Below are 12,389 nucleotides of genomic sequence, written 5' to 3' on the forward strand. Positions count from 1 at the left end.
AGTTGCCTTAACTTGTCTCTCATTGCTGTTGTTGGTGGCTTTCCACCATTGTGAACATCACCTGCAACATGAATGGGCTTCATGTGACCGAGAAGTGTTTGGTTTAGGAAGTGCTGTGGTTAAAATGCTGGCCGTAAGACTGATCTAATTTTTCTTTTGGTCTTGTTACAAAAAAGCTTGCACCAGTAATCGGAGGTGCTGGGAGAATTGAAGGAAAAGGGTTACAGTGCGGTCGAGGACAAGCACTACTGCAGAGTAGCATGGCAGTTTGCTATGTATTACTTAAAAAAAAAAAAAAAAACAAAACAAAAAAAACCCAAAAAAACAGCCAGAAAGCTGATTTTATGGTAACCTTTTATGGTAACAAAAATGGTAACTAAAAACATGCATTGATTTTGCTCTTTGGAGAGAAACAACTGAATTTTATTTGCTGTGGAAAGCTTAATTTTTCCTGATTGTCTGTGTATTACAGAAGGCTAAGTAATACACAGCTCCTCATGCCTGAAGAAGGATGGCAGAAATTCATAGAGAAAAACTCAGCAGAATGTGGCTGACATGACAGGAGCCTTGGGAGGGCAGGGCCCCTTGCTGCCACCCTCCACTGGGTAGGATCAGTTCTCATCAGCACTTTACAGCTTTGTACAACTAAAGATGCTCTTATACAACAAAAAACAGTGGTCCTGTTTTTTGAACAGTAAAATATCAGTCCCTTCAGCCTTGTCTTAAAATGGAATACAAACTATAACCGTTAGTTTGACACAGATTTCTTGCATAAAGTCAAGACTTTGTGTAAAGTTTAATTGCATTCAAGATCCTAGAAAAAGACACTTCTGAAATGCAGTATTGGTCTAGACAAGATCACCCTTGAAAGGTTTTGTTGGGTTTTTTTATTTATTTTGCTTCAGTGTTATTTTGTTTTGCTTGCTTGTTTGTTTAAAGACAGATGGATAAAGAACAAGAAGCCGAGTTAAGAAAAGGAAATTGTTGCTGCCTTAATCTCAGACTTCCAACAAGAAGCAACGTTCCCTGTGATTTAGTATGGCGGTTGAAATTGCATCTTCTGAGAGAGAGTGTAGATTACAAAACCTTCCTTCCTTGTGGCTGCAGACATTAGTCAGCCCCAGCTTACTCAAGACAGCAGTAGGGATTCATTCCACAACTGTAATAATTCACAAAATAAAATGTTTGTTGGTTTGGTGTTTTTTTTCCCAAAGACTTTATCTAGTGTCAGTAGTCTCAGCAATAAAGCTCTCATTGCCTAAGGAGTAGTGTATGAAACAAGAGCTACAAAGAATTCATCCCATTCCTGTCTTCCTGGACTAACAAATATGAGATCTATTGTGTGTGAACAGCACTCTTGAACTTAGCAATGTGAGTTGTAGTGGCTAGTCAATTTGCTTTGGTTGCTTTCAGTCTGTTTTAAAGGGAAGTGTGGCCTGATGGATTTTACTAGGGTTAGTTTTGGGTTTTTTACTACTAAGTCCTTGCTACTCCGGAGAAATCACTCCAGCAAGCCGGCTGGGAGTATCAGCTCACTGCCTAGTCTTTGATATAATGTCCAAAGTTACAGAGAGGGTAAAGGTGAAGAAATAAGGAAGATTGTTTCTCACATCTGAATAGAGTTTTAGTTGCAAAGTTTATATCTCCATCGCATGAAGAACTACTTTCTTTGGAGAGTTTGGAACCTGCCAGCTGGTACATCATTAAGACAACTCTTAAATCATCTCTTGGAAGACAAAGCAAACTGGCCTGTGTTCACCATCTCTGTGACACACATGGTTTTATAGACCTCAAGTCACTTCTTTTCCAGGCTCAAAGAAATCATGGACTCATGGTCACTCATCATGTGAAAACAAATCCCAATCATTTTTGGAATCTTTTATTTTTCTATTATATAGTTTTTAAGATTGATGGAACAGAGCTACACACCACACAACTGCAGTGTGGATTTCTAGAATGGTATAGTGCTGCTTTCTATTTCATTCACTCACTTGGCCCTAATGACTAGAGTGTATTTAAGACTGTTGCTCAGCACTGCCATAATTTTCTCAAAACTTCTTATTCTGCGTGAAACATCTCAGTCTTACATGATCACAATAAGCTTAAATTTGTATAAATCAATATCAACCATAGAAATAGTTAATTTTATGTTATGAACTATAAATGAGAAACTTTTTCATCTCTCTGAAGCATACCGATAGCTTCAGCTCAAACATGCACCAACATGCTTTCATGTTTTGTTCTATTATTTGAAGGTCATTCTCATGGGATGGAAAGTGTATATATATATATATATATATGTAAATAAATAATAAACAAATACTTTAAAAATGCTTTTTTTTAAGCTCATGTAGCATTCATGGAGAACAAGGGCTGATAGTTCTGGGTGAAGATAAAGACTACTACTTACAGAATGGAAGTAGAGCAAACCTTCCTTACCTTCCCAAATTGCCCTCAATTAGAACTGGGTGAATGTTTCAAAAGTGTTTTAGGTTCCAGTCTTAACTTCTCATCTATAGAAAAAGGACCTGTAAAGGACCTTCATGACATCTCTGGGACACAAAGCTGATTCAAAGGTCAGCTGTTGGTTAGGCAAACATTTAACAAGCTCCAAATAATATCATCTCAACTTTTCCCTATGCAAATTTTCATTAGAAAATTGTGGCTATCAGCAAGCTCAAATTCCTGTTATTGTCCATGTGAAATTACAAAAAAAAATCCTTCTGAAGCCCACTCCATTCCATCTTCACATGTTGTCAAAGCTGGAAGTAGCCAGCTGTAATGCTGATTTTCCACCTGTCAGCTTTTGCAAGTCCATCTATACACATGCATAATGTTTTGTCTGTCTTTCCTGCATCCCTCTTTGCATTTCCCAAAACACACAGTATGCATCAGGCTTCCCTCTGATCCTATGACTCTGTGTGGGAACATTTCCCATGGCCAGCTGATGGTAGTCTCCATCCACTGCCCCGAGTTCCTCAGGGAAGTCAAGGGGTGTCCCAGCATCGAGCAGCTGCAGCTGAGCCCTTATTATCTCCCTTGGATATCAGGGACTTTTGAGAAGATAGGATTGCTTGCTTCTGCATAAAATTTTTAAATTTGTTTTAATCCCGAAGGCAGAACTGAAATTAATAAAATTCTCTCAACTTTTTTTTATAAGTACAGGTAAAACACTTCATCCTGTAGGTGTGCACTTACAGTGCACAATTTCACAATTTAAACTTTTTATAAAAGATAGATATGTTTTCTGATTTTTTTTTTGAAATTGACAATGTCAAAATGTGCACGATGAAAAGCATGAAGGCTATATATATATATCTGGAACTGAATATAAAAACAACCATGAAAAATATGTGAGTAAAAATGTTAAACAAACCCTTGCAATCCCCAATTTCATGGTACAATTTTGTCAACACACATTTCATCCTTCCTCAATTCACACAAACCTCCTTGCATTTCATTATCTAAAATCCAAGAGGTGATGACATCTCACTGAAAAAAAAAAGGAACAAAAAAAAAAAAAAAAGAAAGGGGGGAAAACCAAACAAAACTAAATTTACACCAAAATATAAATGTGCTACTTAATTTAAACTATTAGAAACCACATTCTTTCAGCTGCTGAAAAGACTTTGCAGATAAAGATGGGGGAGGTGAAGAGGGATTAAGCATTGAAAGAAACTAAAATGCCAAAAGAAATGTACAGCTTGTGTGGGGATCAGGGACTCTTTTCTCAGCAATGTGTTCATAAATTTTATCCTGAGTGTATATCCTGAACAGAAAGTCAAGGATTTAATATTGCTGGCAGTAAGCCAGCAGCATGTTAGGAAGGTTTTGTATTAACTCCCCACATACCACTCTGCCTGTGCTCCTCAAATCGACCTGCACAGTGCCTTGCTACATCCATTCCAGCTCCCCCCTACCCAGATCTATTGGCTCAGAGGGAGCTTATACAAAACCTTGCTACTCCAGCCCAGAAGGTCACCAGTGACTGCCATCCACACCATAATTCTCACTTTCTTCTGAAACTCCCTGCAGCCTCTTTTGCTAAATCTTGGCTCCTTCATGCCAAGTCCCAGTAACTTTCTGACTTTTCAGTCCTGTTGCTTTCACATCAGCCAGTCCTGTTCCTCATTTGTCAAAGGAAGAATATTGGAAACCATTCACCCAGGCTGAATTTGAATCAGCAACTAGCTCTACATCCTGTTTAAAGTCCCTTGAGCCACTCAACCTCTAAGAGCTATTAATCTCACCTATCTGGAATTCCCATTAATTCTCTAGACAAAAAGTTACCCATTAAAGTTTTACATATTATAATGTGCATATCTCATAGCACCAAAATGCTAAAGTGATGAAAACCACATAAATAATCTGCAGATAGAGAGGGAATGCTAGCTCATAGGAGTATGAAAACTGAATAGCATGATATATTTTGTCAAAGCTGAGCTGGAGGTTGCCTTGTTGCTTTAGGAATGTATTCTGAATATTTCCTTAACTATAGGAATATCATTCATGTCATAGTGCCAGATTCAGTCACTTAAGGACTGACAAATATATTACCCTGAACTTCAAGGGAGGCATAGATCATCTTTTGGGTTTCTGAACCACAGTGAATTCTACTGTCTATTCAGTGAAACATAAGATAATGCCTAAAAAGAATAGGAATTTCCAGTTTAAATAGTTTGTAGCCAGTAACATAATTCTCTTTGTACAGAGGACTAACTGTTTCATAAGGACTCCAGTAGACATCAACCATTTAGGCATGGAGATTTGGCAGTATATGTGCTTCCATCAATCCTGGTTTCTAGGTCGCCCAGCTTAAGGTGCAGCCTAATTGCATTGGGAATTGTCTAATCAAGATTGGGCTGGAGCAGCTTGGAGGCATCAAAGCCAGCTCCCTGCTTTAGGACATGGTTTCCAGCCACAGGATTACTGTGTTAACTATGCTTAGCAAAGCTGAACACAGTGAGTCACAGCAGAAATTACAGTATTTGAAGCTTAAGTCCTACTGAGTGATGTTTTGTTGAAAGAAATGCTCAAACTTTTTATTTGAGAACTGAAGGAAGCACCTTGTGATTTTGAGAAAAAGTAAAAGAATATAGACAAGGAAAAAACACTTGCCATGAGACTGCAAAGAATTTCAAAAAGAAAATACATCAGTATTTTTTCCCAGTTCAAATCCAAGTAAAGGTTAGTTGCAATAAGCTTAGAAGTAAGCACATAAATATATTATAAAACTATACATATTCTTATAATGATTTCATATGAAATTTTAATAACAAGCCCATTCTTCCTGCCTTCTTTGTCAGTAAAGCCTGACTTTGGCCAATGTATGTTTTATTATTTTGAGAAAAGCAATTAGCTATTTAGCTGGAAGTGCTAAACTCAAGTGCCACTGAGAGGAGAATGGGAAAATCTTCTCTCTGAAAAGCAAGCAATCTAGTTTTTAACAAAGACTAAGCACTAAAACTTTAGCTGAAGGCAGCAGAATCCAGCTATACACACTAATGGTTTTTGTCACCTGGATTTCCATTTTCCTGTCATCAGCTCTTCATTCAGCCTCTTTCAAAATCATTTGTTAGTTATATGAAACACTGGTTCCTGAAACATGAATTCTGTTATTCATCCTCAGGAGGCATCTCAGAATTTTGTCTGAATCAATGAGTGAAAACATATTCTACATGAATCAAACAGGTACACAAAGATTCTTCTAATTATGTGGTAATCACCTGGTGTTTGTATTTTGTATGCATGTTTATACAGCAGTGAATAAAATATGTATGTGCCTGTAGCCACAGAAGAACAATGCCCTTTAATGGACACTATCGGAAAAATACGAGGCTTTTGTCACATTCCTTATCAGCTGGAGTTTCTCTACTTCACCATTTATATTTAAGCAGTTGTTTCAAAGCTACCAGTGTCTACATAGGGCCTAGATTATGTTTACAAACTTAATAAAATATATAATTATTATTTTGCTTGCCATGGCAAACCCACTACTGGAGGGTGCCCATAGGAACCCAAAGGAAAGCCGGAAAGCTTCATAGAAAAGGAAGCAAAGGGGGACATTGAAAACACCAAATAAAGCTGAATAGGCTCACCTGAATTACCCGGAGTGAAGTTTGTTTGGTACAATTATCCACCCACAAATCAAGTGTACTGTCTGTAATGAGAGACCTTGTAGACTTTGCTAAGGTACAACAACTTTTCTAAACCACTTAACTGATTCTGTGTCAGAAGGAAAATGCCACCTACAGATTTCTAACATCCATTCAGCTGTAAATGTTCTTTCTGGGCCTCCTCAGTCAAATAATGCCTGGCTGAGCCTAGTTATCTGACAAGATCTGATGAACGTATGCTGCAAGACAGTACTGCTTAAGAAAAAATGTTCTTGATACTGTTACAAACGCTTCCACAGCTATGAGTTTTCCCACAAGGGAAATTGTCTTTACTGTAACTATTGTGAAAAAATCTTGACGCATATTAAGATTTTCATATCCTATTTTTTCCACAGTATCTTTCAATCTCTTTAAAATTCCCTGCTTGCCTGCTTGCCATTTATTTTGCAGCTGGCTCCATGAAAGCAGTGTCACTTCCCCTTCTGCCTTGCTCCTTAAGGCTGCTGGTAACCCTGCTGTGAAGGAGGTGAGTCTTAACGTATGTATATATCTGTCTGTGATATGGTTCTCCACAAACACTACCTTAATACGCAAGAATTCTCATTTATGTAGAGCAAACATGTTAAGATTAAGGATGCATCCTCATTTTTCCTCAAACACCATGCTAATTCAACCAAGTACGCTTTTTTAACTACTTGTTCCGGAAAAGATAAGCAATGCTGAATTTGATGAAATCTTGCAATATATATCAGGTGTAGGCTGGGAACAAACCTTTTGTAAGCTCTATCCTAGGACTTGCAGAGTGTTGTGCCATACCACTCAAAATAGCAGCACCAATGAATCATACTAGTTTCTTTCAAAATTATGTACTTCTTCAATCCAGTGACATTATATAGTACCTTTAAGAAGACACTTAGCAGGATAAACTACTTGTTATCTGCAAACAAGACTCCTCACCTCCTTGGGTTCCAAACAAATAATCTTAGATTTGTTGGTTATTTCAAGATCAATCTACACAGCCTCAGAATAACAGAAAATTAATTCACCAATAGGAATTGACCAGGGCATAATCTCAAAATTTCAGTTATATAAATTTTAAAAAACTTTGTGTGTGCGTGTGTGTGTGTGTGTGTGTGTGTGTGTGTGTGCGTCTGCACACGCACATAGGTTTGATGGATAATTATGATTATCCACCAAAACCTCCCTGATGTGCCTGATCATGAAATTCAGAACTTTTTATTCCAGTGCAAAGAAAATCTAAGGTTACTGAATCCATTAGAACTGAGGAAATCAAAAGTTGGGATGACACAGGCAGAGGCCTAGAAACTATCTCTCGTTTTCTAGATCTCTAGTGCATTTAAGAATCAAACCCATGAAAATGGAATTTTCATGGAATCTTTTTACATTCCTTTAATGTCACAGTTTGAAAAATATTCCCTTAGAAAGGATCTATCTTTTGTCAACAGTGTGTACATTGCTATGTAGATTAGAGGGAGAAGAAAAGGAAAGAAAGAGAGAAGCAATATAAAGAAGATAAACTCAGTTTCTCTGAGTAGGTAGACATCACCCGCGAACCCCTCTGTGAACCACTGGTTTGATAATTACTTATTTCCAGTGTGACTGCTTTAGAACTTTCCATAAACATGGCATGGGATGGCTGAGAGCAGCCATCCCTAGATATGATCATGCAGGCTTTTCTTTTCATAAGCAATTCATTATACACATTTTCAATTAGCTGTCAATTTTAAACTTTTGTACCCTGTTTTAAACAGAATGAACAATGCTTCAAAAATTGTGTGAAAAGCTAAATATCTTTATTAAATGAAAGATACTCTGAATATCTGTAAAAATTGTGGATAATTGCCACGTCTTCCATAAAGCACTAAACCGTCAGAAAAACAATTACTCAATTTAGTGGCTCAAGCACCATGAAAAGCAGGATTTGGATCTGAGTTTTTATTCTAGTTCTTCCCAATAATTTTATTCACTTAAGCCTATTGCAATGGGTCAAGAAACCTCCTGGAAAAAAGAGTTTGTGAAATGTCTGGTACTTGCTTCTTCTACTTGGACACTCTGGGAGTCCAGGAACAGATGTAGAATTTGACCAGGAAAAAAGGAAGCAGGAGAATTTTTAGAATGCTTTCAACATTCATGATTTATTAGAAGTCCTACTTGACATTCAGTTGTATATGAAAGTTCAAGATAGATCAATTTTGAGCATGAGCAAGCTAAAATAGAAAGCTCAGACTGATGCAGGAATTCACTGAAGACTCATTTAAAAAATTCTAGATAGGCATCTTATTATGGCCAAATCAGAGTAGTTCCAGACAAGACCTCTGAACTAAGACATTCAAAGCACCTAAGGACTTTCTGAAAAATCTGTCTCTTGGGCCCTCAATTTCCCATTCCTTCTAAATATGATTATAATCTAAGAAATGCTTCAATTCAGGAATAAAATTAATTCTCTATGACTTTGTCCCCTACTATATGTACAGAAAATATGCTGGTTTCTTCAGCAAAAAGCAATATCACTTAAGAAATAGCCCTACACAGACATCATTCTCCAAATACGGAAACTATTTCAGTGGCAGCTTTGCAAACTCCAGAAAATTATAATGTATTTGTCCTGACCAGTGGTTTGAATCTCAGAAGAACTTGTTTTTCTGAAGTTGTTCCATTGTACTTTTGATAACAGAAGGCCATCAGCAGAGGCAGCTGCTAAAATGGCCCAATCCAAGATGGATGTCCTAACTACCCATGCTGTGCCCTTTGGTGTTTAGTCAAAACTTTTCTATAGTATGGAATACCTCCAAAAGGAGGATTTTTTGTTGGTGGTTTTAAGCACTATTTGAGGAAAATCACCTAAGAAATTGTATTCGTCTGTTCATTAATTTTGTTGATCCAATTGGATTGGTTAATTAAATCGGTTTTCTGTTCTCACTGCTGCTGGTCCACCTTTCCCTTATCCTCCATAATTCAGCAAGCAAACCAAGAAGTCAATCATTCGCACAGCCCCATGTGGAGCCATTCACACCAGGCATAAGTGCTTGTGTTTCACTGTCTTACTTGTCTTCAAAGTTCTTCCTTTCAGGAGCCAGATTATGGCCTCATAAACCTGTAGGATTCTACTGAAATAACTTAAAACCAGTAGCTATTAAAACAAATTGCAGTATTAATTGAATTGGTTCTCTGATTTTTTTCCATTTGGAAAGGAAAATGGTACAGTCTCCTGCTTATATCTGTGTGCAAGTGTATACACAATGAGCTTTTAGCCAAGTTCCATGGTCTGTCTTTCTGAACATGCAATTGTTTGTCTTGCATTCCATGTTTCTGGGCATGTGTAAAAGATTTTTATGGATTATTAAACAATATCAGCATCCATAAAACTCACTCTCCAAAATTAGGAGCGAATAACAGGTTTATGTTCCCCCAAATATCATTCATCCTACTGCAATGGGAAGCCACCAGCTGGAGCAACCCTTGTCAGACATTCCAGCTCTTTCTGGGGCTCATTTGCACTAGCCCTCAGTGACAACAGGACTAGATGATTTGTGAAGGTGAAGGTGCCTGATGGGTCCAGCCTTGGCCACCTACTTCCAGACTGCCGCTTTCCCAGGGGCCTGCAGCACAGTGCTCTCAGCCCAACACTACACGGTGCCCACCAGCCTGAACCAATTTGTGGCTCCTCCAGGCCCCAGAGTAGTCTCTGTCTGCTCTACAACCCTCTTTTCAGCGGCAGAAGCCCATAGAGGCACCTAGAAGCCATAAATCTTCCCTGATAAGTATGTATCCAGCAAGATCCTATCCATAGCTACACTGGCCTTCTGAATGAATAATTAGTGATACTGAATTTTCTTGCATCCTGTGAAGGTTCATCAAAGACTTCAAGCTGACAGTTTAAGTTCATTTCAGTTTCAAAAAAAATAACAGTCAACAATCTCAATCTTGGATTTTATTCACCACATCTCTTTTGTAGAAGTTAAGCAAATGTAAGAGAATGATTCTTGTGTCAAATTCTTTCTATTTCACAAAACTTTCTTTCACTGACTTAGTTTTCATCTCAAAACAGAGTATGTAGATGTGGCAATGAGTATTCTGACCAGTTAACTCACAAAGCCTTCTTCTGGCATTTCACACAAAAGTCCACACCATGGAAGTTGACTCTTCCCCTTAAGGAACTGGGAACACACATTGTTTGGAAAGCAAAAGAAGCCAAGCACAGTGCAGTGAAGCATAATGAACAAAACCTCATTAGTCATATCTGTCTTCAGGACACCTCCCAATAGTAGGAGGACATTCCACTCAATATCAGCCTTCTTCCTCTGAGTACTGGAATAAAATCAGCAGGACCATCTTTCCACTAAGCAAATTCAGATGTCTGAGGCAAAACAACTTCTTGTACATGTTCCCCTCTATCCCTGCCTGGCACCCCTGCCCTGAAGACAAGGACAGAATTAATTTTCCATTTTCCATTCACAGCAAATAAAGAATACAATGTTCACTTTGCATCATTTTCATCTTTCATCTTAATTATCACTGTGGAGACTACAGAAATCATTATCTTTATTATGATGAATGTCCAATTAGCATTTCCCATATAAATTTCAGATCATGAAGGAGGCTGTAATGGATAATGCAAATTCCTAATGGTCTTTTTTTTTCCTAGCTGAAAAATTGAGGTGCTTAACAAAATGAAATTTAATCTGAGCCATTTTGAAACAAGTCAAGAACTTTAATTACTTGACAGGGAGGAGGGAAAGAAGAGTCTGAAACTAAATCTTAAAAATGGGCATATTTTAAAAGACCTTGCTTTTCCAGCCCATTGCTCAAGCTTTCTCCTCCAGATAACTAAACACTTGTCTGGCTGTGCTCAATAAGTTTTAAACTATTGTGAAAGCTGATAGAAGCAATTTCTTTTATTAGTTCTACCATTTACTAAATCAAAAAAATTATTCCAAGCAAACATCCTGTTGTCTCTAATACAGTATTTTAATTGATTCCCATCCATCACACGTAGTGTGAAATTGGCAATAACTACATCATTGCCATTGCAAGGCAGTAAGAGACACAACTCCTCTGTGGTGCTGGTTGAGACACAGAGGTGTGGGTAGAGATATGACAGCTGAATTCCCTTAGGGTGTTTTTGGGTTGGGCAAAATTAATTCAGTTGGCTGTTTTAGAAGCATCTCAAGTATTATTTGCACATAGGAGCAAACAAATCATGGGGTCCATATAGTCTAGCCTGTCATCTCTAATTATGAATGGTAACTATTTCCCTGAGCCAGGAAAAAGCAGACCTTTGCAAATGCCCTTCTATGTATGCCAGCAGATAATTGTGGTGACACAAAGGAAAACTGTACCTGGTCCAAAAATGAAGTAGGGACCAGCTGTCTAGGCCTGTTTGCTTCTTTTATCTCCTCTTTCCTTCTTTTTTTCCAGAAATTTTTTTACCCCTTCTTCTAGACCATGTGACCTGGAAGTAGCTCTTCACACTTTCCAAGAGCCTTATCTCATGGCATGAGTGAACACACACACCTGCACACACACACACTTCCACACTCTCTCTCTCCTTTCCTCTTCCTTCCACACTTTCCTATCCTTCACCAACAGGTTTCAAGATACAGGGTCAATATCTTGTTGATAAGATATGCAAGTAGAGGTGCTGCATTGGCTTCATGAATTGCAGTGAAAGAACTTGGCAGCCTTGGGATGGTCTCCTTCAGAAAATGCCATTTCAGTCAGCAGCCAGGGTAAAATTGCTCCTAGAAAGTAATGACTTACAGCATGAAATTTCTATTTTATAGCAAAATATTCTGTTCATTACCAAGCAAATTGTCTCTCTAGGAAGGTATTCTTTTCCGAGAAGAAGCTGTTCAATTATTTGTAGTGTGATTTTCTGCAGTCTGTTCAATCTTTATTCTGGTCAGGACATGAAGCAGAACTCTAAGAATTTTTACTTGGCTTTGATACTGGTACAGGCTGCTTATCCCACATGGTCTTGTTGCATATAACAACTTTTTTTATATGTCAATAATTTCTAATTCTTTTTAGGCTTTCTTGGGTCCATTAAGTGAAGAAGTATAATTCTTGTTGTTTCGTTACTGTATTATAACTATGATATAGATCTAAGTTTAATTCTAGCACATGTGGTAGATGCATGATATTGAATTAGAAGAACTTAATAAGCCCTGGCTATTTTAATTTCATTTTGTGTGTTTATTATTCATATAAATGTGTAATTCATTTCTGAAACCTCCTTTAAGCTTCATCTTA

The sequence above is a fragment of the Taeniopygia guttata genome, chromosome 5, assembly GCF_048771995.1.
Source record: "Taeniopygia guttata chromosome 5, bTaeGut7.mat, whole genome shotgun sequence".
In the NCBI taxonomy this organism is placed as follows: Eukaryota; Metazoa; Chordata; class Aves; order Passeriformes; family Estrildidae; genus Taeniopygia; species Taeniopygia guttata.